Source organism: Melopsittacus undulatus, chromosome 4 (genome assembly GCF_012275295.1).
Source record: "Melopsittacus undulatus isolate bMelUnd1 chromosome 4, bMelUnd1.mat.Z, whole genome shotgun sequence".
Classification (NCBI taxonomy): Eukaryota; Metazoa; Chordata; class Aves; order Psittaciformes; family Psittaculidae; genus Melopsittacus; species Melopsittacus undulatus.
Genome location: NC_047530.1, coordinates 52,418,396 through 52,443,747, shown reverse-complemented (window position 1 = coordinate 52,443,747; position 25,352 = coordinate 52,418,396). Strand labels below are relative to the sequence as shown.

The 25,352-nt window shown below is 42.5% G+C and overlaps 1 protein-coding gene across 9 annotated transcripts in view; it reads left to right on the top strand.

The window, feature by feature from the left end:
- OSBPL5 (oxysterol binding protein like 5) overlaps nt 1–25,352 on the top strand; it is a 141,614-nt gene that overhangs the window by 37,312 nt on the left and 78,950 nt on the right. Inside the window, exon 1 of one of the 9 annotated variants that reach the window (XM_031055067.2) lies at nt 24,817–24,947. The exons of 7 other annotated variants lie outside the window; for them this stretch is intronic. The gene's annotated coding sequence lies outside the window, so the exon portion shown is untranslated. Of the gene's footprint in view, nt 1–24,816; nt 24,948–25,004; nt 25,161–25,352 lie in introns of those variants that run through there. One more of the 9 variants, XM_031055065.2, reaches the window with a different exon arrangement.

The following is a 25,352-nucleotide window of genomic DNA, read 5'->3' as shown; positions in this document are numbered from 1 at the left end:
AACATGCATTAGTAGCTTCACTAAAACTCCAGCATCTCAGCCTAAAATCAATTCTTAAGATGCCCAAGGGATTCTTCAAAGCTAGGGCACAGTTAGTGTCCCTGTTCAAGACAGAGCACAGCTCCTGTGTTGATGCACCGTTGTATTTGCTGGGGCTGTACCTCCTGGGGTTGTTTGGGGTCACAGGGCAGGGAGGCTTCTCTTACAATCCACAGTACAATTCCAGTTCACTTAGACCAAGAACCAACCTCATACTTAGATGGGTGTCTTGCTAAGCTGTAGCTTTCCTTTTGCTGTCATGTTACACCTGGGGTAGCTGGTATTTTCCTTGAGGCCCCAGTTCTGGGAACTAGGGGATTGCCCAGAAGTACAGCCAGTGCTGGAGCATCTGAAGTATCTTGCATCTCCTACTTGAAAAATGGGAAGGAAGTAAAAGAACAGGAAAAAAAATATAAAAAATCTATTTTAAAATGTCATGAGGTTTTTGTTGGGGGTTTTCTGTTTGTTTGGCTTTTGGTTTTTTTAGTCTTGTGAGTTTTATGGTTTGACTCATAAATACTTCTCTCTAGGAAGAACTTCTATAGGAAATAGGAACTTTGTTTTAGCACAAAGCTCCAAACAATCTTGGTCATCAAGAGTAGGACGTTTTTAGGGGATTTGGGCCTTTTTAAATAGAGGTTCCATTCTGCAAGATCTTGTTGCTTCACAAAGCAGTCATGGCCAAGGATATCAATGAAGACCTGTCACACCTGGGCTTGCTGTGAAGTATGGGGTTGCCTGGCACAGCAGCTCCCCTGCAGACTTCCCTCATGCCCTGCACCCCAGGTTGTGGGGTTCCATTTCTTGGTTTGGTCTTGGTAAGTATTCTCTCTGTTGTGAAACCCAGAGCCTATCCCTCTGAAGGGGAAGTCAATAGCAACACCTATAATCTGTGCTGCTCATTGATTCTGGGGGTGGAGAGTGGTTTCAGAGCTCCATATTAAGAACTCATTGCAGTGTAATGAACTGGGCATCATCTTACTTCCTAAATCAGGAAAAATTGGCTCACTGCTCTCTGTCCAGGACAATGTTGGCAGATGAACTGGATACTGTGGCCTCCGCAGACTATGACAGCAGCAAAAATCATGACCCAGAGGACAGTAATTGTAGCCAGATTATTTCTATTCCCTTATCGCTTCTATCAGTGGCATTTTTTCATGTCACAGACATAACTTATGTCTGATACCCATGTTCTCCTTCTGTTTTGCTGATAATCTTCCTGTCACATCTTTTCTTTATACATTTCCTGTTGGAATATTTTTCTTGCTGGAAGTCTCCTTCACATACCAGCAAGGAGTTTTGCTTTCAGAATACATATTTGAACCCCCCCCAAAACAGCTCCATGCAAAGACCACTATTTGTCAATCCAGATATAAAAAAGGTAATGATTTAGGATCTTGCCAGTAATCCCCATTCCTTTGCCATGAATAATGAGAGAATGTGTGGCAAATTAAGTCTTTGTCTTACCCTGGCAGATCCCAGGAGAAGAATCTCTCTGTGTTTGGAGTTCGTAAAGCAGTGTTAATGTAGATCTCTTCCTCTCTTCAGAGAGCCACCCATGTTGAGTTGTGGGTGTAGGTTCTATTTCTGAATTGAAGTTGGTAACCAGGAATAGGAAGGGAGAACAATGAACAGCTGGGAGAAGAGTTTTCTGGCTGTGATTTGAGAAAGGGTAATGGAGGAGATACTTAAGGCCAGATACAAGAGACTATTTGGGTTCTTAGTTCTTTGTGAAATAAATGGGCAAGCCAGTAAAATGCAGACCCCTTCTAATGAAATCAGCAGTAAAGAATGTAAATAGCTTGTTGAATATGGTCCCTACTTTAGCTTATGAGGAAAACAGATGAGAAAGTTCTCCTATCAAAGCATGCCTTTATTGTAGCAACAAAAATGAAGAATTGAAAATAAATTGAGCAAATCAGAAGCAAAAAACTAGTTTCTGTTTTGAGCAAAAGCATGGAGGGGTTTTGGTGGTGGAAATTTTTAGGGTAAGTTTCAGCCAGAGAGGAATGTTACTTGCAGGAGGTAAAAACACGTTCCACATTCCAGAAAATGGTCCTTAGCATAAAAATGCTGACCCAGTCCTAAGTACAGTTTTATAAATAACACATTAATAAAAGAACAAAACCAAACCTCTTTAAACCAATCCCAGTGGTCTGCAATAGATATGAACTATGGTTGGCAGAAGTAGGGATATTAAATCTTTAGTCACTTTTACAAAGAGGAGGAAACCTCTGAAGATGTACAGCTCTCTGATACTGAGCCACTTTTAGGAAATATTAAATTTGATCACCAAGGCCTTTTTGTTCTCTCTGCGTAGTTGTAAACAGGAAAATACTAAAGGGTCTGCTTTTTGTGCAAATAGCTTGTCTTGAAACTTTTGTGGATGTGATCTTAGCTGAGATAAACACTTTCTTTGTACACTGAAATACAGTGAGCAAAGGGAGAGAAGATGAATTTCAGCCGAAGATAAAAATAAACAGTGCATTTTAAGCTTTAGCAGAAGATATTTCTGGTCACAGCCTAATAGGCAGCTGTCTCTTGGTGGTTGCTGCATTGCTTTGGCTTCTGTCAAATGAGCGAAGATGATGTGCTTTACGTTTTTTGCCAATTTTAGAGTCCTGCTACTTTGAGCATCTCTTACATTTGTTGAACAATGAATGCATATATTCCTGCTCCTTTTGAAGACACTCTTCATTCAAGTGTCCTGCATCATGACTGTCCATGAGTCTTTTCAGGATGAGAGCATAAATCATTTACAAATGAAGAGACTGAAACATTGTGCAGTGCTACAGATTTGGAATTGTATGAAAGGTCATTACTTGATGTGGCCATTGCAAAAGCATCTATTCAGATTCATTTACTTTGCCCACTGTTCCTAGATTTAATAGACAAAACTCATCAAAATAAGTACAAGTAGTCGGCAAATCAAGTTTTTCATTGTTTTGCTCATCTTGAATGTATGCTGCTTCTCAGAATGTATGCAGACGGATCAGCTCCTTGGATGATTGGATTCAGCCTAATGCCTCTGGAATGAGAAATTCAGTGGGAGACACAAGAGACAGACCAAACTGCAGCTGAAAACTATTTGACATATCTCCCTGTAAGCTTCTATAAGGTGCTTAAAACTGCCTAACTGGTATAGATAGAGGGCAGTTCTATAGGAGCCAGACATTTTGAGCTGCTCTGAATGATAAAAGTCCAGCTCATTATATCTGACAGTCACAGATCCTGAGGATATATATTCATAGAGACCTTGAAAACAAACAGATGCTGTGGGACAAAAGAACTTTTTGAGCATGAATCTCTCATGTCTTTTTTTTTATATGTATGTGTTTATGTATAAATATGTATTTATACATTTATGTATGAGGAAAGGGAAGAGGTGCAATATACTCTAATTAGCTTATTTCATATTTGCATGTCTTTGAAAGACTTCTGTGACAGAGGAGGAAGGAGGAAAGGTCTGAGTTGGGAGCACTGCCTTGGAGCTAGGAGAATGTGTAGTTGCTTATTAAATGCAAACAATTAAACAATTTCAGACTAGGGGAAATTGTCAAATATAATTTTAATACCTCTGGGAAGATCACTGATTTAATTGTCCTCTCATTATGTGTCTTGGGAACGGACTCTGAGATTGCTGGTGTGTTCTCTTTCTAGTTTGCCTTTCTGTTGTAGCAGAGCTGATGGGCTTGTTGCATTAGACCTTTTTCTTTTGCAGGAGGTGCTGAATGAATGTGTAAAAAAACCCAGCCCCAGAATACTGCCAGTTCAATGCTGTAAGCAAGTGGAGTGCTGTTCCTGATGCAAGACCAAAATGGAGTTGCCTTCATCTCAGAAATGAAACATGTGAAACAAATATTAACACTATTCTGAGTAAATGGCTACTTCCTTCTGCACTTCTTCCAAACCAAATCAAAAAGCCACATCATCAACTGGAAAGAAAATTGTTGCAGTTGTGAAGCAAGCAGGGCACCAAAAGGGGTCTATTTAATCATTTTCATGTGTTGCTAATGGGAAAATAGAGAAAGCAAGTCATCTGCAGTAGAGGCATTTTTAAGACTTCTACAAACCAAGGTTTTTGGGGTTTTTTTATGCTTGTGTGAATATGACTGCACAATAATTGGTGTCATAACTTTCACTGGTGACTGTTCTGCAGCAAAATTACTGTCGGTACCTGAGAGATTCAGTCAGAACTTTTGCCACAGGGAGTTTCATGTCATAGACCAGAACTGATGTAACAAAGGAGCAGAAGGTTAACAGGACAGACAGCAGGAAATATAATCAGGAACCTTGGGGGGCAGCAGCTGGGAGGGAATAATCACACCTTGCGGTCAAATACAGCTGAAGAGCCATGTCAGACTGCTGAAGATAACTGGTTCATAAAATCAGTTAGTCATCTGGACAGCTCCATAGCTAGAGACTATCCTTGTAACAGTGCTTGAGATAGAAATCAAGAGATCATGGACTGACACTTGCATGTGAAGTATTTTGGGAGATTTGAACATTCTGCAACTACTTTAGAATGTAATGTACCACACAGTGCTGCTGATTTCCGGTGCTGCAGATTTCCCTCTTGTCTTTGTCAGTTCACAGACTAATTTTCCCAGCTGAGTGGCAGGAGAACCACTCCCAGCCACTGGGTGGGTTGACAATGACTTTCTGTTTGTGAATAACATTGCTTGCACGGGTCTCAGCAGAGGTTCTTTTTGTCATTTGAAATACAGAGGCAATCTAATGTTTTGCTCTCTTTGGTAAATCTCCTTAGGCCTGACTCAAAGTGCCAGAGGGTACAAGACCTGGGATCTCATTTACCTTACAAGCTACTGACACATTATCCACTTGTGAAATTAGTTAGCTAGCTTGTGTCTTGGTTAGGTGTCACTGTGCTGCCTAGAAAGTAGTTTGAAAGCTGGAGCAGACCAGCAAAGCTTTTCTTGGCTGGTCCTGTCCAAACTGGCATTGCTGTGGGTTAGTCACAGCCCTCATATATATTGCCATTTAATTTTTCAGGCTCTTTTGGCTTTACAGCAATCATTACCACTTGCAGGGGAAAAAAAACCCAAACCAACAACCCAACACAACAGAAACAAACCAAAACCAACTACTACAGCATGAGGAAGTAGATTAACATTTAGTTCAGCTGCCCTTTTCCTCTCAATGCCTTCTGTCATTGCCAGGAACCTCTGTCTCAGCAGCACATTGAAAACAAAAGCCTAGGCATCGCCTTGTTCCTGTTTTACAGGAGCTGTTGCCTATAAACCAGCAATACCCTTGGCAATGATTTTTCACACTGACAGCACACAGGTGTTAGTTTAGTCGTTCATTCATCAGGAGGCAAAGCTGGGGCAATGTCAGCTTGTTCTCTGAAATGCCAGCCTTTTCAGCTGGGAGCTCTCATGTATGTTCAGAGCTGTTGGTACATTTGGGAAATGCCTGCTAGTTTGGGGTATTTTTTTTTTTTAGTAAATACCCAAAAGCTATTTATGAGAAATTGCTACTTTGCATCCTTTTTTATGTATTTTTGTCTCCATTTTAAAGGCCAGCTTTCATCATGTACATTAAAGGTAAAATTCAAGTTTGCTGAAGCCTATTAAAATCACAGAAATTTAGCTCCTTTAAGAGGTGTTTCCTTCTGGTCAGTCATGGTGTCTTCTGAAACCACAGAACTTCCCCTCATGAAGAAGTGGTGGCTTCTGATTTGCTTGTCTTAAAAATAGTGAAGTGCAGAGCATGGTTTGGTTTTGCAGCTTCCCCTCTGTGTAGTTCCAAGCTGACAAGATGCTTGTTTATGAAACTGATAGCTTGAATATCTGGCTGTTATCAAAATGCCAGTGCTATAATTGGGAGCATATGCTAAAAGAGTTGAAAAATATAAGAAGGCCTTTTACATGATTAAGTCCCTTTCCTTACAAAAATATGACAGATTCCAATAAAAGTTTTCCTCCAGCATTAAAATGACACTGCAATGATGAGAACCAAAAAGCTCCTCTTTCATTTTTTCACATGCTTGCTCACACAAATAATTTTTGAATTGGAGAAAACACAAATGAAGGTTTGTTGATTTGGGGTCACTTTCTGAAGTGGCCAGCTGATGCTTTTCCCCATTTTTACATTCAGAACTTTGAGTAATACAGAAAACTTGTCTGTAACCGTTTACATGGCCTTCAGCAAAGACAGGCACCTGGAACTCTGTGGAAAGTTGCTCTAGAGATGTGAGTTTTAAATAACAACTACATCCCCGATAGTGCAGTAATGTTTTTGCTCTTTGTATGTTGGCCATGCTGTTCCAGATGGCAGAGGTTTGAATCCTGAATGAGAGCATGCATATGGCAGAGTCATAGAATCATTTAGGCTGAAAAAGACCTTTAAAATCAGAAAGTCCAACTGTCAACCTAGTACTGCCAACTCCTCCACTAAGCTGTGTCCCTAAGTGCCACATCTGTACATCTTTTAAATACTTCCAGAGATGGTGACTCAAGCACTTCCCTGGACAGCCTGTTCCGGTGCTTGACAGCTCTTGGTGAAGAAATCTTTCCTAACACCAGCCTAAACCTTCCCTGGCACAACTTGAGGCTTTTATCCTACCACTTGTTACTTGGGAGAAGAGACTGACCCCCTGCCTTGCCACAGCCTTTCAGGTAGCTGTAGGAAGTGATAAGATCAGCTTCCTTTTCTCTGGGCTAAACAACCCCAGTGCCCTCAGCTCTGCCTCATAAGACTTGTTCCCTAGATCCTTCATCAGCTTTGCCCTTCTTTGAGTACACTCCAGCCCCTCAGTGTCTTTCTTGTAGTGAGGGGCCCAGAACTGAACACTGTATTTGAGGTGCAGCTTCACCAGGACTTGAGTACAGGGGGACTGCCACTGTCCTAGTCCTGCTGGCCATACTATTTCTGATACAAGTCAGGATGCTATTGGCCTTCTTAGCCACCTGGGCACACTCCTGGCCCATACTTATCTGGCTGTTCACCCCTAGGTCCTTTTCCCCCTGGGGTAGTTTTTCAGCCACTTATTCCTGAGTTTGTAGTGTTGCATGGGGTTGTTGTGACCCAAGCCCAGGACCCAGAACAGAGCACTGTTGAACCTCATACCATTGGCCTCAACCCATTGAGCCAGCCTGCCCAGTTCCCTCTGTCCTTTCCTATCCTCAAACACATCAACACTCCCACCCAGATTAGTGTTGTCTGCAGTCTTGGTGAGGGTGCACTCTATTCGCTTGTCTTGCTAAAGATCTTGAACAGAATTGGCCCCAATCCTGAGCCCTGGGGAACACCACTTGTGACCAGCTACCAACTGTATTTAACTCCATTCACCGCCACTCTTTGGGCTATGCCATCCAGCCAGTTTTTACCCATTGAACAGTATACCTGTACAAGCCATGAGCAGCTGGATTCTCCAGGAGAATGCTGGAGTCCAAGCACAGCTGTGCTTATTTCAGCTCTCATATATTCAAGGACCCCTGAATGTGCTGTTATGTGTATCTGAGAGGTGTCAAATAGCACACTCATTGGCTTATGCTTTGTATTCAGATGTGTGTGGGAAGCTTATAGTGACAAGCCCCCTTTTGCAAACTTCTTCACACTTGAGTAATGTCACTAGTGTGAATAGGTCTGTTAGGGAGAACAGCACTTGAGGTTTTAGTTTGAGAGATAGTTTTAGTTTGAAAGATAGGCCAGTCTGAATAGGATTATTTTCTGTCATTTAGAATTATTCCTGCAGTAGCAGAGTGGAAAAGGAGAACTTAATATGTGCAGAGACCTGTAGAGATAGATAAGTAATGTGTTAAATTCAGATATAGGTGTAGATGGAACTAAAAGAAATGATCATAGAAATGAAGTTGCTTATCAATGTAAAATCAGGAATGAAGAAAAGATTTGAAGATTAGTCCAAGTTGTATGAAATCATTGCTGAATGCCCTCTTTAAATGCTGTATCTTTGCTAGAACCTCCTAAGGTGCAAACTGTCACACAGGATTTCATATAGGCAAGATAGATGACAGTATCACCAGGTACTGAGTTTTTGTAGGGGTTCTGTGCTGGCTGTTCTTCCTGTAAAAGTAAAGCTTGTATGTTGCTATATTATGCCTAATTACACCATAAAAGATCAAAGGGTTTGGTTGATTTTTCTTTCCCCTAAATCTTACCTGTTCCCAAAGCTGCTGCTAACCCATTTAATGGTTTATTTGTTTCCCTTTCACTGAGTGACTGCAAATTAAGAACCTCTTCCTAAGTAGTCACTTTGAAATATGCTGGTGTGATTCATCCCCCTTCCCATGCTCCAGCTGTGAAAAGCTCCCTGCTTGCATAGAATGACCCTCCAGGCAACGTGACAGTGAGGGTCCATTTTACATATATTGTAATGGAAAGGAATGGGAAAAAGTAATTAGAGTGGGATTTAATGGTGTATCAGGCATCTGTGAGATTGAGTTTACAGTTGTAGATTGGAGTGCGTTATGCATTCAGCTTGATTCATCTGTTATTTTACAAACCTTATACCCATGAAGAGAGACACATGACAGCATTCAGGGCTGCAGTACTCCGTTGCCTGCAGACAGATTACCATACTCAGAAACAAGGGATATACACTTTTTTGCTGCCTTGTCTTGCCAGGGTACCTCCTCTTTGAACTGGAGGGATCACAGAAGAGGTGGAAGGGCAGATTGTGAGTGAAGTACTGGGAACCAGCTTCTGCTCCACTGAGATTATTAGGAGGTTGCCAGGAAGCTCAAAGTGAATAGCATTAGGTCTTACACTGTGTTCTCGTAGACTCAGTTGCAGTTGCATCTTTCCCTGTATCTACTCTGTTGTTGATCTTCAGTACACATCCAGCCTTCAGTGTGCCAAGGCCAGGCTCCCAGTTGATAGCTGGAAAGACTCATTGTGGAAGATATGTCCCTTATCCAACCTGTGTGTGTTTCTGAACTGTTTATGGCTTGTTATGTGTCTGCTGCCATGTGAGCAAAGTTCAGCTGCCATTGATTTTACCTTCTGTCACTTGTGAAGTGGCTGCACCAACAGTTAATTCCTGAGCCCCTGCAGTTGTGTGATGGAAGGCTGGAACGAAAACACAAATCTTGGCCAAATTTTGGTACTTCTCCATAGGAGCAGGGCTCGACTATATTTTTAAGTTCCTGCTTGTAAGTGGGAGAGCTGGGGGGAGAGGGTGTGTATGTGCTTCAAAGGAGGGTTTCAATGCTGAGGTTTTCCGAGGAAAGGTCTCTGGCTAGCGTGCTGAATACATTGTATCTCTACTCATTCATAGAAATCACTGATTATGTCTGGTTGAAATACCCTTTAAACCAGCCCTAAGGCAGGTGAATGAGATAGTGACTTTCAACACAAATAGTTGAAATTCAGTTGAGTAGAAGTCTTCTACTGAGAAGTCTTGGATAATTTTAGTTATAAGCCATTAGGGTGATGTTATTAAGTTTTTCTACCACTACGCATGGCACTCTTGTTCTCAGTGTAAATAAATGAGTCGAATGAAGCATTAGGAAAAACCTTGTAATTGTAGAGACAATGAATTCTTGGAAGAGGCTGTGAAGGAAAAATTGTGCAGTTTTCCTCCCTGGAGGTCTTTAATTGCATCCTGGAGAAATACCAGCCAGGCATGACCCAAGTACACTCAGTCTTGCTTTGGGCAGAGGCATGGGGAAGAAATGTATTACAGGACTTCTAAAAATCTCTTTCTGCCTGGGATGGAAGGTAACACATTAATCAGTTAATAACCATCTCACATAATTTTCTTTCATGTCTTTCACTTCTCCATAATGAATGCTGCCTTAAGTGGTCATTTGCTTTTTCTTGCAGCCATTATCAACAAGGCACTATAACGATAGTTAATTGGCCCTCTCTGCCAGGTGCAGTAGATTAAAGACAACAGTGAGTGATACAACTTCAGAAAGCCTAACAAATGGGCTGTGCTCTTCTAAGTGAACTTGTAGCTTTGTGTGGGTATTGGCAGAGGTTGTGGAACACAGCAGAGATCCTCACCCTGTTTGAGAGAAGTATTCAGGTGGAAAGTGTATCAGCTGGCATTTGTTGCTGTGTACCTACCAAATGGAAGTCTTCTGGGGCAGCTGCATCTCTATGATGATCTGCTGGTATTCAGGGATACTTTTGATTGTACTTCTGAGAATAAAGGCAGCAAGCACAGCCAAGTGCTACACAGCTACAGAGAGACACCGTGGTAATGGTCTTGGATTGCATCTTGCATTTATGCTGTGCTTATGTATCAAGAGTCACTGCAGTGGCATTTCTCAAATGGTACAGTCTTGCCTGCTGCTCAAAGTTCTGCTACAGGTCACAGGTTGCAAATCTTGAAATCCTCCAAACTTGGAATTCTCTCCTTCCCCCCTAACATTTCCATTTGTGCATGAGGCTTCTACATGCTCCTGCAGCCAGTCTTGGAAATAGTATCACAGCCTTGACCCAGGTGCATCTCTACATGGGTACTTCAGTGGTACACAGGTACAAAGATACTTTAAATAGCTGTTTAGGGGCCAGAATTGTGTAGCCAAAAGCAGTGCTTCCTTCCCAAAAAAAAGAACTTACGTGAGCAGGATGGAAACGAGTTTCAGTGAGTGTTTTCACGTACTACCTTTAGGTGTCTGACTTCAGTGTCTGCTCTAAGAGTGTATGAATGCTAGTGTCCTCCTAAGAGAGGCTGTGGTTTTGAGTCACTCTTGATGGGAGCCTCTCTCTTTCCATTAAAAATAGAGAGACTAATTTCCTTAATTTAGGAGCAGTAATTGGTTACCAGGAGTTGGGCAATGTAACCACCAGCAACAAGGATCCTCCTGGAGGAAGAGAGCACTGCTAGAATACTTAGCTACTAGATGTACAGTTCTCTGGAGTCTGCTGCAAGTACACCATTATTTATGGCAACCATAAAGCTGCCATGACTACTCTGGGGTTGAATTTGCCATTAGCTATTATCAAAACTAGGCTTCTGAGTTCTGATGTATAACTGCATTTATTCTTAGTCTATGTGTGTTAGTACTGGTTATCTTCCTTGGGTCCTAGTCTGCTCCTAGCAGATGTCTGCTTGAAAAGCCTGGGTATCATTTTGTTGATATTGTGATCTCTCTGCAGGCTGGAGCAATAGCCTTTTTGCTCCCTAGTTCCACTGCTGCTGGAGTTTTCTGTCAGGAATTTGCAGAGCAGTTTTCCATCAGTCATCTTGTTAATCCTATTCCTCCAGGCATAAGATGCATCCTGAGTCCACTGTATTCCACCTGCTAATAGTTTCAACTCTTTTTCCAGTTTAAGGGATTTCTCTTTTCAGTCCCAGATTTATACTTTCATTTGTGAATGGAGCAGCCTGAGAACTGGGGATGTGGATTGCTGCCAAACAGTAGGGTGAGTGCGAAGAAAGGACTGTTAGTAAAGCCTTACGTTATGTGGCATGTGACAGCTTATGGTAGGAGGAATAAGGGTGGGAAATAAAGAGCTGAGCTGCTGGCACACCTTGGCTTGTCTTTGATTGGAAAGCCCACCATATTTGGAAAATGACTAAGGAATCTCTGCCTGGCTGGTCATTTAGGGTAGTGAATGCTTCTTCAAAAAGATGTCCTTCCAAATAAAAGTGTCTGTGCAGGGTTGTCTTTCTTTGCAATAACACCCATTGTCAGATCCACAAGTCTAACAAGTCTAACATCAAGACTTCTGATATGATCAGAAACCCAATGTTTTCATATGTTGCCCAACAGTAAGAGTGAAAGTCCCTGCCCTACATATTTGTGCAGTTTAAACATGGACTGGAAAACAAAAATGCAGAAGGTATAGGGTTTGGGTTTTTATTTGTAACTTGCAATCCCATGTGACATCCACAAGACCATCATATCTGTATGACAAGGTGCTGAGCATGTATGGTCATCTGGATACTCAGCATCAGTGCTGAGTAGCCCATTTAACCTGTCCTAAGTGTGATTACACTCAAAATGTTCTGGAACAAACAAAGCTGAAGTGCTCAGAATGGAGCTGAGAGAAAAGAAGTGGGAGATATTTACTTTTTTTTTCTTGTAATAGAAAGTTAAAGTGAAGCATTTGGTTTTATTTTCAACTTCACATTGTTTCTGAAACATCAGTAATATCATGCCGTTTAGAAATTTGGGGAGTATTGCAGGAGTTGATTTCATTCAACTCCTTTTGTACTGCATAGTAATAGGTTAGTAATAGATATATTTAGGACAGTATGTGCAAAAACATTACTTTTCTACAAAGTGATGGTGTTAATCACTTCAGTGTCCTGTAAAAGTTGTGGCCATTTACGCAGGATACTTGTTCTGCTCTCAGACCACTTTAGGCACTGTGCAGGAGAACAGGTAAGCAGCTGCTTAGGGCAGGACCTGCACGGCTGTTTGGTGTGAGAGCATCAGGAAGTATGAGTTCCAGGATGGGTTATTACCATGGTTGATGCCCATTTTAGATTATTTGAAGCTTACTGTTCTTATGTTCATCAGCAAACACTTGTGGCAGGCTGCCATGTGTTCAGCCTGTCTGTGTGTAAAGCAGAGGGCACAGGAACTGCATTCCCTGCTTTGCTAAAGACACTGTATCCGTGCTGGATACAAGGTAAAATACACTTTTTCTTTTTTTTTTGGTATAACATGAGTCAGATCCTTGCATGTCATTAGTCTCGTACATGCAATAGAAGAAGGCCACCCCTTTGTGATAACCAGAAAGAAACAGACTTTTTATAACCTTTGCTTACCGTGAGTAGTATCTTACTCACGATAATCACCTATTCCAATCAGTCAGGCTATTTGTGGAGCATTATTCACTGTGTGGGAGAGTATTACAGATTGGTCCCTATTAAAAAAGTTGTCTCTTGCAGAGGAATGTTTCCAGTGGGTTCACCTCATTTATTCAGTGAACATTTGTAAAAAGAACTCCCTGCTGAAAAATGAATTGTGATTTCAATGGAGCAGTGCCCAATTGTGGCAGTTTAGGAGCCACTGCTCTGCTCTTAACTTAGGTGCATGGACTCAGGCTGTTCTGGAAAAGGAGCCTGGATGGATTTTATTGTGCACAGTGGTTCCAGATTTCACCAGGGCAGAGTCTGAATCCCGATGCTTTCTGAAAGAACTGGTATATTCATCCTGACATGTTTTTCTGCTTTTGCTGAAATGCTTTACCTGTCTTACATTTGATAAAGGATGTAAATGGCATCCGCCATTCTGGCTCTCAGATACCTAATGTATCGCTCTTTGGAAGTAGCTTCATTTATAATGTTGTTTTACTTGCTTTGATGAAAATGCCTGGGTTGGTTAGCTCCTGCAGTGTTTCATTGAGCTGAGTAGTCTGATCAAGGAAAGTTGCTGTGAAATTTTCTCCTGCTTTGGCAAAAGTCAGCTCAGCACACAGAGCTGGTGAGATGCCAACAAGATGTGTTTTTCTGAAGCCAAGGCTCCGTTTTATGTGAATGTCATATAAGGACTGTGAGGTGAGTTGTGGGAGGAAGAGGGAAGCTCTTTTCTTGTCATGAAAATCCTAGCAGTGAATTCATTTAAGACCAGATACTGCTTTTCAATGCCTTGCTGTCAGGATCAAAGAGGAGCTTTTGCCAGCTAAGTGACTGGAAGGTTATTGTGTAGTGCTCCCAGATGGAGACCTCAGTATTAACAGCAGTCTGCTGCTTCATTCAGCGAAATTTAGCTATTTGGGAGAATGAACACCTAGTGCTTTTCACAGTTCTGATATATTTAATTTTTGTAACACATTTCCTATGAAATGAATGCATAAATATTTCATTTACACTCTGTGCAGCATAATATGGAGCAATCAGAGTTTGGGGTCAGATCCTCAGTTATGCTGAGTAGCTTTGTTGGAGTGCTTCTCTGGAAAGTCGCAGGGGACTTTGCATGTTCATTTTTGCTTTGATTCCTTTGTGGTGTGCATGACTGGGTACAGCCGGGATGCAGAGCCTCCTATGGACCACCAGAAGGTGTCTGCAGCTCCATGTCTCAGTAGCACTTGTCCATCTTGTGCATGACAGGAGAATTTCCTATTTTAGTTTCCTGGAGGAACCTATCAATCGATATTAAACTCTTGTAAAGGATACTTTTTTTCAGTCATGATTGATCTTTTTTTTCTTGATTCTGTCACTTCTGAGTTACTTTGAATGCATGCCCATGAGCTTAACTATGCTTCTTCACACAACATAAACTAATCTGTACCTTTAGCTTCCAGATTAAATTGCAGTGATCTGTGCTATTTTTTGTTTATAGGCAAAAAAAATTTATATGCAAGAGCTGAGAGGTAGTAAGTGGAATTTTCTGATGCTTTTTATGCAGGAAACTATAGCACTAAACTTTCTCAGTCTTGAGATTTCTCTTTTGTTATAGGTAATGTATCTACATAGCTTATTTTTTTTGTGAATATTTTTTTTTAAATGTAAATTTTCCATTCCATGTCCATTAATACAATTTGGCACAAAGACAGACTAATTGCATGGGCAGGCACAATGATAGGAATATAAACCTTTTCCAGTGACAGTGACTTGAAATAGCAATCAGTTAAGATACCATCACTGCAGCATATTATTACATGTAGATTTTCCTGCCTTTCTGTGAGGATGTGAGTATTGCGTTGAATTCATAAATGTGTGTGGGTACATGAGCACTGATGTATCTATATAGATGTTTGTGCGTGCAGTTGTGGAGAATTTCTATTTGATTATGTTGGATCCTTCTGTTACAGAACCATTAGGATCTGGTGGACGTTATCTCATAGAAATCTAAGCAAAAAACAGTCTCTGCCTACTTTTGTGTCCAACTTTGTCCACACCTTTGTTGTGCTGTCAGTGGCAGCTGTTACCCAGATTGCTTAAGAGGGAGATGAAGGCCTTGGCTGTGAGAAGTGTGATGGTGTCAGCCCAACTAGTCCTGCCTGCATCTGAATGTATTTCAGCCACTTCTGTTGCTGTTGTTTTGTGGGTTTGGCTTTCCCCAAGCACCACCTCAGTGTCATAGTCCTACAAAGCAGCGGTTGTCATGCTATGGTCCTAAGCTTGGAATGTGCATGTGGCCCTCCTAGGCCCGTTTAACATCCCTGGAAGTCCTGACCTGGGATCACCAGCTGTGAACTCAGGACTTGAAACCAGATTTTAAGGAATTAAATGTATACTTGCCTTGTTTTATTTCTTGATTCATTCTTACCAGCAGGTTCTCAGCCACTTTCTTGCCTGTCCCCACAGGGAAGCACTTTGCTTGCAATGTTTCTCCTGCTGTCAGACCCTAAACCAAATAATGACAATCTGTGAACTCAGTCCACTTAGAAAAGCTGTAAAATGCCAAATCAAGAGTAGCAGGCATGAGGACTACACTGGTTTTGTATCCTGCTTGTTGTGGTCACCTTCTGATCAGTGCAGTGAGCTGCAAAGAAAGGACATTTGTATTGTCCTTCCTCCACCACCATGTTCCAGCTATGGGATCTCAGCTTACAGTCTGGTTTTGCATTCACTGATGTATTCACTCTGTTTAATATAGACCAAAATACTCCTGAAGCCAACCTGGCTCAGTCATGTCAGTCCTGGTTCCCTGTCTTCTTGAGGTGATCCCCCCTTCTTGCCCATGCAACCACTGAGCCACTGACAGGGCAAGACTGGAGACTGAGCACATCTCCGAGTCACTGATGGCACAGCTGCAAAAAATATTTGTCTTGGCAGAAGAGACTATAACAGGCGCGGTTTCAGAGAAAAAATTCCTCTGACAACGTTAATGTTGCTATTTTTTAATGGCATATTCTGTCAGAAACACTTTTAAGCACTTTTCCTTGCTTTAGATTTAGAAACGTGCCCTTTGAGGCTGAGAACAGGCTTAGGGCTGGAGGTCCTTCCTTTGGGCATCTGTTCTTTTGAGGGAAAGGCTGTTTTCTAAATCACAGGGTTCAAGCTCGAGTGTCTTCATTCTTTCAGAGTTAGCTGCTACGTGCGGTACTCCTGAGCTGCAGGCACATACAGCACTCTCCTGTTGGGAGTGCAAGAACTGGCAGCTCTCTTGGGTTTCAAGTCATTCTCTCGTTGCTGTGCAGCTGCTCTGCTTAACCACGGGAGCACAGTTTAAAACCAGAAGCCAATGAAACACATGATACTCAGCTATCTGTAGCATGAAATGTTATGTTAGTTCTTCAAAGACAGCCTGGAGCCTCATGGTTGTCCTCTCAAACAGATCCTGCTTTCTGCTAAACAAAAAAAGACATCGCGTAAATAGCCTCACTTGAATCAAAGTCAGTTCACCAGCTGTGGATCTGGCTCCACATGTCTGGTATGTCCTTTACCAGCAGAGATAATGGTATTTAAAGTGAACTTTACTGAAGTTTTTGACTCTCCCTGTTGTTCACTTCATCTGACTTCATTGCTGGCTTTCTTACCATTCCTATAACATCTTTTTGGGAGCTGTTTTAAAAGCAGAACTTTGTAGATTTGAAAGCATTAAAGCAAAAGGGTTTGTGGATAGGGAGGAGAACAGGTAGTTTCTGACTCTGGTTTCTTACAGCTGGATACAAAAGCTGACACATCGATCATGTCGTATGTAGTCTTGTGGTTCTGGCTTCATTTTAAGCTACAATGCAAAATGTTTGTGTAAAAGGCAGTTGTGGTTTAAACCCAGCCACGCTGCTCGTTCACTCACTTCCCTCCCTTCCTCCCCCAACTCTCGGAGGGATGGGGAGGAGAATCAAAAGAATTCAACTCCCACAGGTTGAGATAAGAACAGTTTAGTAACTAAGGTATAACGCAAATCACTACTGCTACCACCAATAATAATAATGATCAAGGAAATAACAAGGGAAGAGAATACAACACCTCACCACCTGCTGACCGACAGCTCCCCCCACCCACCCAGCCCGACCGAGCACCAACCGATACCTAGTCCAACCCCGCAGGGAACTAGCCCTTCTGGGTAGCTTCCAGATCCATCCTGGGTATGATGTGCTATGGTATGGAATACTTCTTTGGTCAGTTTAGATCAGGTGTCCTGTCTCTGCTTCCTCCTGGCTTCCCTCCTCCCTGGCAGAGCATGAGGCTCAGAAAGTACTTGGCCAGACCAAACACTTGAGCAGTAACTAAAAACATCAGTGCTATCAGCACCGTTCCGAGGCCGAAAGTCAAAAACACAGCACTGCACCAGCTACCAAGGAGGAAAAATGACTGCTACTGCTGAACCCAGGACAAAGACCATAATGAAAACATGAATTTTGGAAAACATATGATTGTTTACTTTCTATGGGTGTTCCTTCCTTCCTACTTTAATGAAACACCATATCCTTACGTAGTTCCAGACAATAAACTCATCTTTATGTAGCTGCAGTTAGTGCAAATTAAGCCTAATGGGCAGTTTAATGTAAGTGCCCAATACATTCAACTAGTCAGCATGGGCTGTGATGAAAATACTAACCACTGAACAAGTTGTGTAGTCTGAAGTATGTCTTTTCTATTGTGTAAAGGAGTGTCAAAGTCATGTTAAGACGCATCAAAATTACTTCAGTCTGTCACATTCTCTGATATAAAACCCTAAGCTTTTGAACTTTTGAAAACTGAATTTCTGAAGGTTTGGATACATTTTTCTTTCACTGGAATTAATTAGATCTGAATATATCTTAACAAGAAAAGCCTTTTTTTGGTGCTGTTTCATTCTCAGTGGCCCTGTTTCTTGTCAGCAGTCCTCTGTAGTATGTTACTATAACAGAGTACTTAGAACAAACCATGTTGTCACCAAGCACTAAGTGTGGATCTGAAAAAGCTGCAGATGCAGTTACACTTTTTTGCAAATGAGTGATTGCATTTGGAATAGCTCTTCCAAAGGTGGAGAGATGTGCTGTTTTGTGGATGCAGAGTGACACTGCTGAGAAGACAAGGCCACAATTTATCATACAACATATTTTCATTCTCCTTTCTTAACTGCAGAAGTTAGTTGGAGTTCAGCTCTTGCATGTTTAGCCACGAAGAAAACCAATTTCCTTTTTGTCCCCCTTGTTTGCTTGTTGTCACAGTAGGTATACACCTAAGGGATATTTTTTTCCTACCTATTTTAGTAACTAAATTTACAACAAACAATTCAGGATTGATCATTTAGTGTGTTTAGAAAGTTTATTTTGCCCTGTAGCAGCCTGCACATGTTTCATCCAATACAGTTTTCTGATCTAAACCTCCTGTTGTGCCCTGTGGCTGCCAGCAGCAGAAAAGGGGGGCTTGGGTGGGTGAGCAGCACCCTTGTCCTGTGTTCACTTTGCACTGGCGAGCAGTGGGCTCTGAAATGGGTCTCAATAGCCTTTGCTCTGATTTTGAAAGAGTGTGGACCCAGTTTGCCTCGTTTAGTGACCCCTTTGCCCATGGTTCACTGAACTTGCCCAGACAAAGCCATTTTCCTCCAATTCTCAACTCGGCAGCTCTTGGGGTTACCAGTCCTCCTCTTTGTTTTCCTGCTGGCAGCAGTTGTGTTAGTTGGACTTTTGCCCATCTAATTCTTCCCTGTTTGCCCCCAACATGGGGGTCTTTGTAGGGCAGCACTCCTAGAGCAGCACAGTTCTTCTCACTGTGGATTGACTCCACTGCTGTAGTTATTAAAGACTAGGCCAGGTGCTGCAGAGGTTTCTGTGTGAGAGTGAGTTCTTGTGGGGTGCATTGCTGGACTCTCAGTATCTTCCAGCCTGTCTAAAGAGCTCTGCTGGTTTTTGTGGGCATGAAACTGCATCTTGGTTCAATGTTGTGTGGTGTCTTTTACTCTTCAAAGACAAATTCTCTCCTGTTCTTTTTTTCTTCTCTGCAGATTAGCAGTCTACCTTCACAAAAAAGACTTCTTGCAACTTTTGTTTATTAAACTAAGGAAAAAGAATAACCCCCATACCCAAAGCACTGTCATTTATTGGCAGCATGGCAGTGATTCAGGCTAACTGGGCGGCAAGCACAAATCCCATCTTGACTACATCATATCATTTGGGAATATCATTACAATAGTGTATATTTCCTCAGTGTCCTAAGCCTGGAAAACCTCCTGTTACTGGACACTTACCAAGTTGTTAATGGAGAATTTGGAAGCAGCTATCCAATGTAGCAAGATTCATAAACACACATTAGCTATCTTCTTGCTTCTTCCTGGATCATGGAACCTAATCACATATTTACAAAAAGGTTTGCATTTTCTCCTAAATGAGGGTCCAAAGGCCCAGACCTACCCATACTTTCTAGCAGGTTTATTTGTCATAGCTATGTTCCCAGAAACAGGCACAGAGAATGTAGAAAAGGTCTTTCCAAGATTAGCTTGTCAACCAGAAACATCCTGAGAAGTGTAATTTGTCTAGAGAGATGGGTGATGGACATATTCTTGTTGTTCTTACCTCTCCCCCATTGCTGCCATTTGAGACTTCTCTGTTATATTTTATAACTTTTATTTTCAGATGCTTCTCTGGCTGCCCTTACACATCTGACTCCTGGGATCCTGGATTATTTGAACTGCAGGAAATAATGGCTGTAATTCTTTCTCCTGTTTGGTTTTGTTAAAAAGAAAGTTCTCTTCAAGGGTCTGTCTGTGAATCTCCAAGATGGTGCCTCTCTCATCTGATCCTTTCAATGCTGATAACACATAACACCTTGCTTTTTCTCACTTTTCTACCCTGTTACTACAGTATTTTGGTGCTTGGGTACAGTGGAGCCCCTGTGGAGGCAGGAGGATATGGCTCTTCTGAAAGTCAGCTCTGTAGCAAAATAGCAAAGCATCACATGCATCAGTATTGGTGGTGGCAGGGAAGTTCCCGTGTTGTGTAATAGATACTAACACTACAAATGAGCCAAGTTCTGAATCTGTGTTGTTTTGGGGGATCGCATTCACAGAAAAGCCCACACCCACCTTTTCAAACCTGGTTATGTATTTGGTGCTGTTGCAAGTTCTATTATGCTTCAGGAATAAAAGTGCTGTGATTTAGAAAGGTTGCTTTCTTTGCATGAGCTAAATGGATGACAGCAGCAGCTTTGCTGGTGAAAAGCAGCATCCCATCAAAGCTGTACTTTTCATAAAGCAGCAGCCATGCTTCATGCTGTCAATAACCCACTTCCTGTAACCCTATTAATTTGCAGACAGAAAAGGATGATACTTAGGCAAAAGATGCTCTTTAGCATGTAGGACTGTTGGCATAACAGGGAGAATTGGTGTATCTCCAGGCTGCTCCCTCTAATCTGTGGCTTCCTCAAGAGTGAAGGTGTGAGGAAGCCTTCCCAGAGTTGCTTACTCTCCCAGGTGGTGTTTTAGGGTTTCCAGGTGTGCTTGGCTGCCATGGCACTGTGCTGCCATGTCTGCACACCAATTTCCATGTCACCACTGTAAATCAAGAGTGACTGCAGTGAAGCCAAAGAAGCCAGTTATTATCACACACAACTGGGAGAAATAGGACTAAATGAGAGAATTGGGATAAGATTTCTTGTGTGAAATGCTGAAGTTGTTGGCAATTTTATACCTGTAGTTGTCTTGATATATCTGAATGGCATATAAAAATTACATCAGCCACTTCAGGTATATGAGAGGTTTGAGATGAGTGTGTGGAATTAGGGAGATGGCAAGAGATCAGTTTGGCTGCTCTACTGGTAAACCCACTGGTGCAACCTATAGAATTGTCTTAAACCATGCAACAAAGTGTGTATTTTCTGAAAAATTTAAATATTAGTTTCTACATTTTATTTTTGTATCGTATGACAGGGAACTGTTTAAGATTTGGCCCTGTTTACAGGTCATTGTGGAAGCAGTTTAAGAAAACAGATGGATCATATTTGTTTTTTAAAATAGCTTTAGTTTGAGAATAGCATGACAAGGTACAGCATGAAAGATTTTATAAGAATGAGAACAGCAATTTAGAACCAAAAGTTTTTTCTTTAACAAAGTTCTGCATGCAAAATGGTTTCATCTTCTGCTTACTAGAAATCTAGGGCCTGTGTCATTCCAAAATGTGCAGTTAATGGGCCGTCTGGAAGCAGTGACAAAGCACATCTGGGAGTGCTTAATGGAAAAGCAGCATTGTAGAGCCTGGCATGTTTCTTTTGTGTCAATATGTGTGTGTTTGCAGTCTGTGACCACAGAAAAGTGCAAAGCTCAAATCTCTGTCATCTCAGTGATATTTTAAGAAGATTTCAGGTCTAAAATGAGAAAGAATCTTTTTTTTATTATTTATTTGGATTGCTGGGGTTTTTTTAGAACTAGAAACACACCATGGAGACTGTACAATCAGAAGGCCTGGAAGGCTCATTTTTGCTAGGACATCCTTGCCAGAGCTGCTGGAGAAGACCTCAAGGCATCCTTGCCTTGGGCTGGCACTGGGATGGCCAAAGGCTTCTGAGGCTGGAGGGCTGAGCAAGGGTATAGGCAGTCTGCCCCAGCAACTGTTCTGCTGCCTGGCCAGAAGAGGGTTAAGGGCTGCCTGCCTGCTTTGTGATTCAGAGGGTTTTGAAGGGAAAAGGTGTGCCTTTTTTTGCAGGAAATCAGAAGATACAAAGGGAGACGGCGTTGGGCCTTTGGCCATAGGAAGAAGCTGTGGTTTATGTTACTTGGGCATTGTCTTTGGCCAAGTAAGTAATGCCCAAAGGAAAAGGGCCAGCATAGACTCTGAGATGGGATCATGCTGAGACTTTCCTAGACAAGTTAACAAGCCTCTTTCCAACTGGTAGTGTCTTTGAAAGCAGCTTCTTTGCTGAACCTACTTGCACAACCCAGGTGCTAGCTCAGGTGTTTTCTAGTTGCAAACCGATCGGGCCGTTGATTTGTTGCAGGCATCAGAATTCAAAGAGATTTTAATTGTGGGAGTCTGCTCTGAGATCTGGTTTTACATTGATAGTTTAACAACACAAGGCTGCCTGTGCTACTTGGCCTTTTTCTAACTGTGTTTAACAATGGTCATTTTGACTGTTGACTTTTTTTTTTTAAGATGAAGGTGTTTGTCCTGCTTTCCAGGAAAGCAAATAGTTCAGCCAAACTTATAAGGAAAATCACCTGGTGTAAGTGTGGAGACCCAGATCTGCTCTTCCAAGTACGGGAAGGAAGCTGTTACTTGGCAGAAATGGAGCATAAGCAGAAACAGTGGGAATGTGATTACCAGGCATGTGGAAAGTGACTTTCAAGCGAGTCTCTTTAAGAACAGGAAGCATTTAGACCGATTTTGTCCTCACTATACCCAAGCAAGTCATCACTGACTCAAGTCCAGCTGAGTGGTACAACCACATACCAGTCTGCAGAAGGAGTTTTGTTATGGCATTAATTCTGACTAGGCTGCATAAGGAAGAGGCAGGACATGTTAGAAGGGAGGTATAATAGCTTCATCCTGGGAAGAAATGTGAGGATTTCTTCTTGTGCTGGTGTGGTTGAAATGGCAGAGGTAGATGTGCCATTGCTCACAAATGAGGCATCTCCTTCCCATCTCCTGATTGTTGTGCCTTGCATACAGCCAGTGAGTCTTGTGGCTGTCAAGGGCAGACTATAGTCCAGAACCGTTTGTGAGGAGCCTCCAAGGTTCCTGTGACATTTAGTGGTTCGATACAGAGAAGGGATTGCTTAGAGATGCCACCGCATCCAGCTGTTCAAAAACTGTCCACTGTCTTTCAGAAATAACTGGTCACAGCACTGTTGGATTTTCTGTTGTTACTGCAAATGCCAAACAGCCTGAGCAAGTGCTGAAAGACTGACTTATCTTTGTAGTGCTGGGTGATAAAAATGGGGAAATTATGAACGAAAGGAAACATAGGGCTGTAAGAGACCTGCAGAGACCGTCAAATCTTTTTTCCCATACAAAAATATTCCTGGCAGCTCCTTGTCTCATGTAGACTCAAAAATCCCCTGTGCCTTCCAACTAGCATGGCCTCAGGGTGCTCTTTCCAGCCAGAGCCTGCCTGCATCCCTTCCTCTGGATGGAGATGTCAGGCCCCTTGCCATGGTAGTTGCTTGTGAGGCTTTCTCTTCAAATTCATCCCAGTTTTTTCTTTCAGCTCATAATACCCAACCACAGTGGGCTCCTTTAATAACTGTCTGAAAATAAGAGAAACACGTCTGACCACTGGCTTCTAGAGCCCAGATGCACTGGGTGGATTTACTGTTCCCCCTGCCCAGACCAGCTCTGGTGCATGCAGTAAAAAAAAACAGTTCCTTTCCACCCTTTCTGTCATTTACTGCCAGAATTTACTGCAGCATTTCTCTGCCCTCTTAAATGAGGCTGGACATTTTTCTGCACAGTGTGCACCCCGCATGGTTCCTCTCCTGCTTGGCTACCCCAAGACAGAGGCAATGTCTCTGGGTGCCCTGGTTCTCCCAGCCCCTTGTGGGAGAGGGGCAGCGGACCCCTGGGCTTGGCATTGCTCCTTGCACGGGGCCTCACTGGGGTATAGCACTTCTTTCAAAGCACAGCAGCATTAGGATCCCAGAGGTGTTAGTGCTGCCTGACACATGAACGTTGCCTCCCATGGGGATTTCACAGCACAGCAACAGTGTCTCCGATCAGTGGAATTTCTGATCTAATGAAAGAGCTTCATGTCTTAGCAGATACTGTGGCTTCAGCAAACCATGGACTGTCAAGCGTAGAATGGGGTGTTTGTTCATACATTTTAATCCTTGTTTGCACAGTACGCTGAAGGAGTAAAGTACCTTGACAATGCTGACTTCATACTGTTTTTACTGTCATTTTATTTTCTATCATTTTGAATATCAGTTATTCATGAGATAGATAGCAGTGCAACATGTGGGAGTTCTTCCAAGGCTTTTTAGTTAGTACTGTTTATATACCATGCCAAATGTGTTGGAGGAATATGATCTGACATGAACCCAGATAAATCACTGTAAAACTGTGTACAAAAAGGCACTAGCTGATACACTGCAGCTGGTGACACCAGCAGATATAGATGTTGTTTGCAGGACTCTTTCTTCACAGTGAGAGCATGAGGGCCAGGGAAGAGCACATGGTGTGCAGAACAACAGCAGCACAAATAGGCCGAGGAGCAAGGTTTGACTGAGGTGTGTGTTTTGTGCTTGTCACTTAATTTAGCAGTATTGGGAAAAGCCATGAAGGAAAAGACATGTGGCTATTTTCCAGATGCAGAGTGATGCAGGGAGAAGCAGGGCTGTTAGTTAAACACGCTTATCCACTGCAATATGTGTATGATCACTATGGGATACTGTAACTAGCAACATCTACTGGACTATTTTTAAAGCTAAAGCAGTACTGCTGGGCTAGTGTGCCTGATGTCTGTGCCTGTGCTTGGCGAACCTGCCTCTGCATGGCATCTTCAGGCTCTGTACAGCTTAGGGAATGATGCCTGTACTGTTCTCAGTTGCATCACCTGGGAAATCTTTGTCAAACTTGGGTGTATCTGAGCCTTGTCCAGAATGCACTGAGTCATTTCCACCATCACCAGCCTACTTTTGCAAGAATTTACTTTATTCCTCACGGATTAATTACAGAAAAAAGTTAACTGTTTTGTGTTGGGTTTTATTTCCCTTCTGACTGCACAGTGAAGAATCACCAATCACATCTGTGCCAAGAAGCCACTAAAAAGAAAGGGTGCAGGAGATGATGCATGGCAGGAATAGAGTCTGTCACAGAGTTGCAGGTTATTTGTTGCTGGCACTCTTTGATAAGTGGCTGCAACTAGCTCTAATTTTCTCGGCGCAGCCCAGCTGCTTTGATCAGCACTGAAACTGTTAACAGTGCTGACAACTAAATTATTGTCGATGGGCACTGCAGTTTAAACTTCCCCTGAGGAACAGTGGCAGATCACACCCACCGGCGCTATTGTTTAAGGCTTTCTTTGGACATATCCCTGGGTTGAATCAGGCTGTGCTTCTTTCAGGATTTTCCTCCACAGTGCCCATGGTTGGAGTTTCTGTGTTTTTCCAAGCAGGAGCTGGGATCGCAGGCAGCGTGCTGGCAGCGTGTGGGAGGTGTGTTTCATTGCCATGTGCCCCTGGAGCACGGGCTTTGCATGCAGTATCTTCTCTGGGTCCAGTGCTGATCTGCAGCTTGCAGGAGTGTAGTAGCATTTGAGATGGGACCAGACCGCTGCAGAGCACACTGTGGGTCTGGGCAAGGGATGGTGGCATTGAATGCAGGTGTCAGTGGGAGAGTGATTGCCGTCTGAGACAGCGAGTGCTGTGGTGAGTGGCCTTTTCCCCTCCTTCCCAGGGCTGATGACAGCCTCCCTACTTTCCTATAGCTCTTTAAAATACTCCCTTCGGACAGCCTCTTTCTTTACACCTTTCAATTTCTAGTTTTCTACTTGCCCTCCTCTCTTCATCTCTCATTTCAGTCTCCCATTCTTTCTTTGTTTCTGTCCCTGTGCCTCTGAG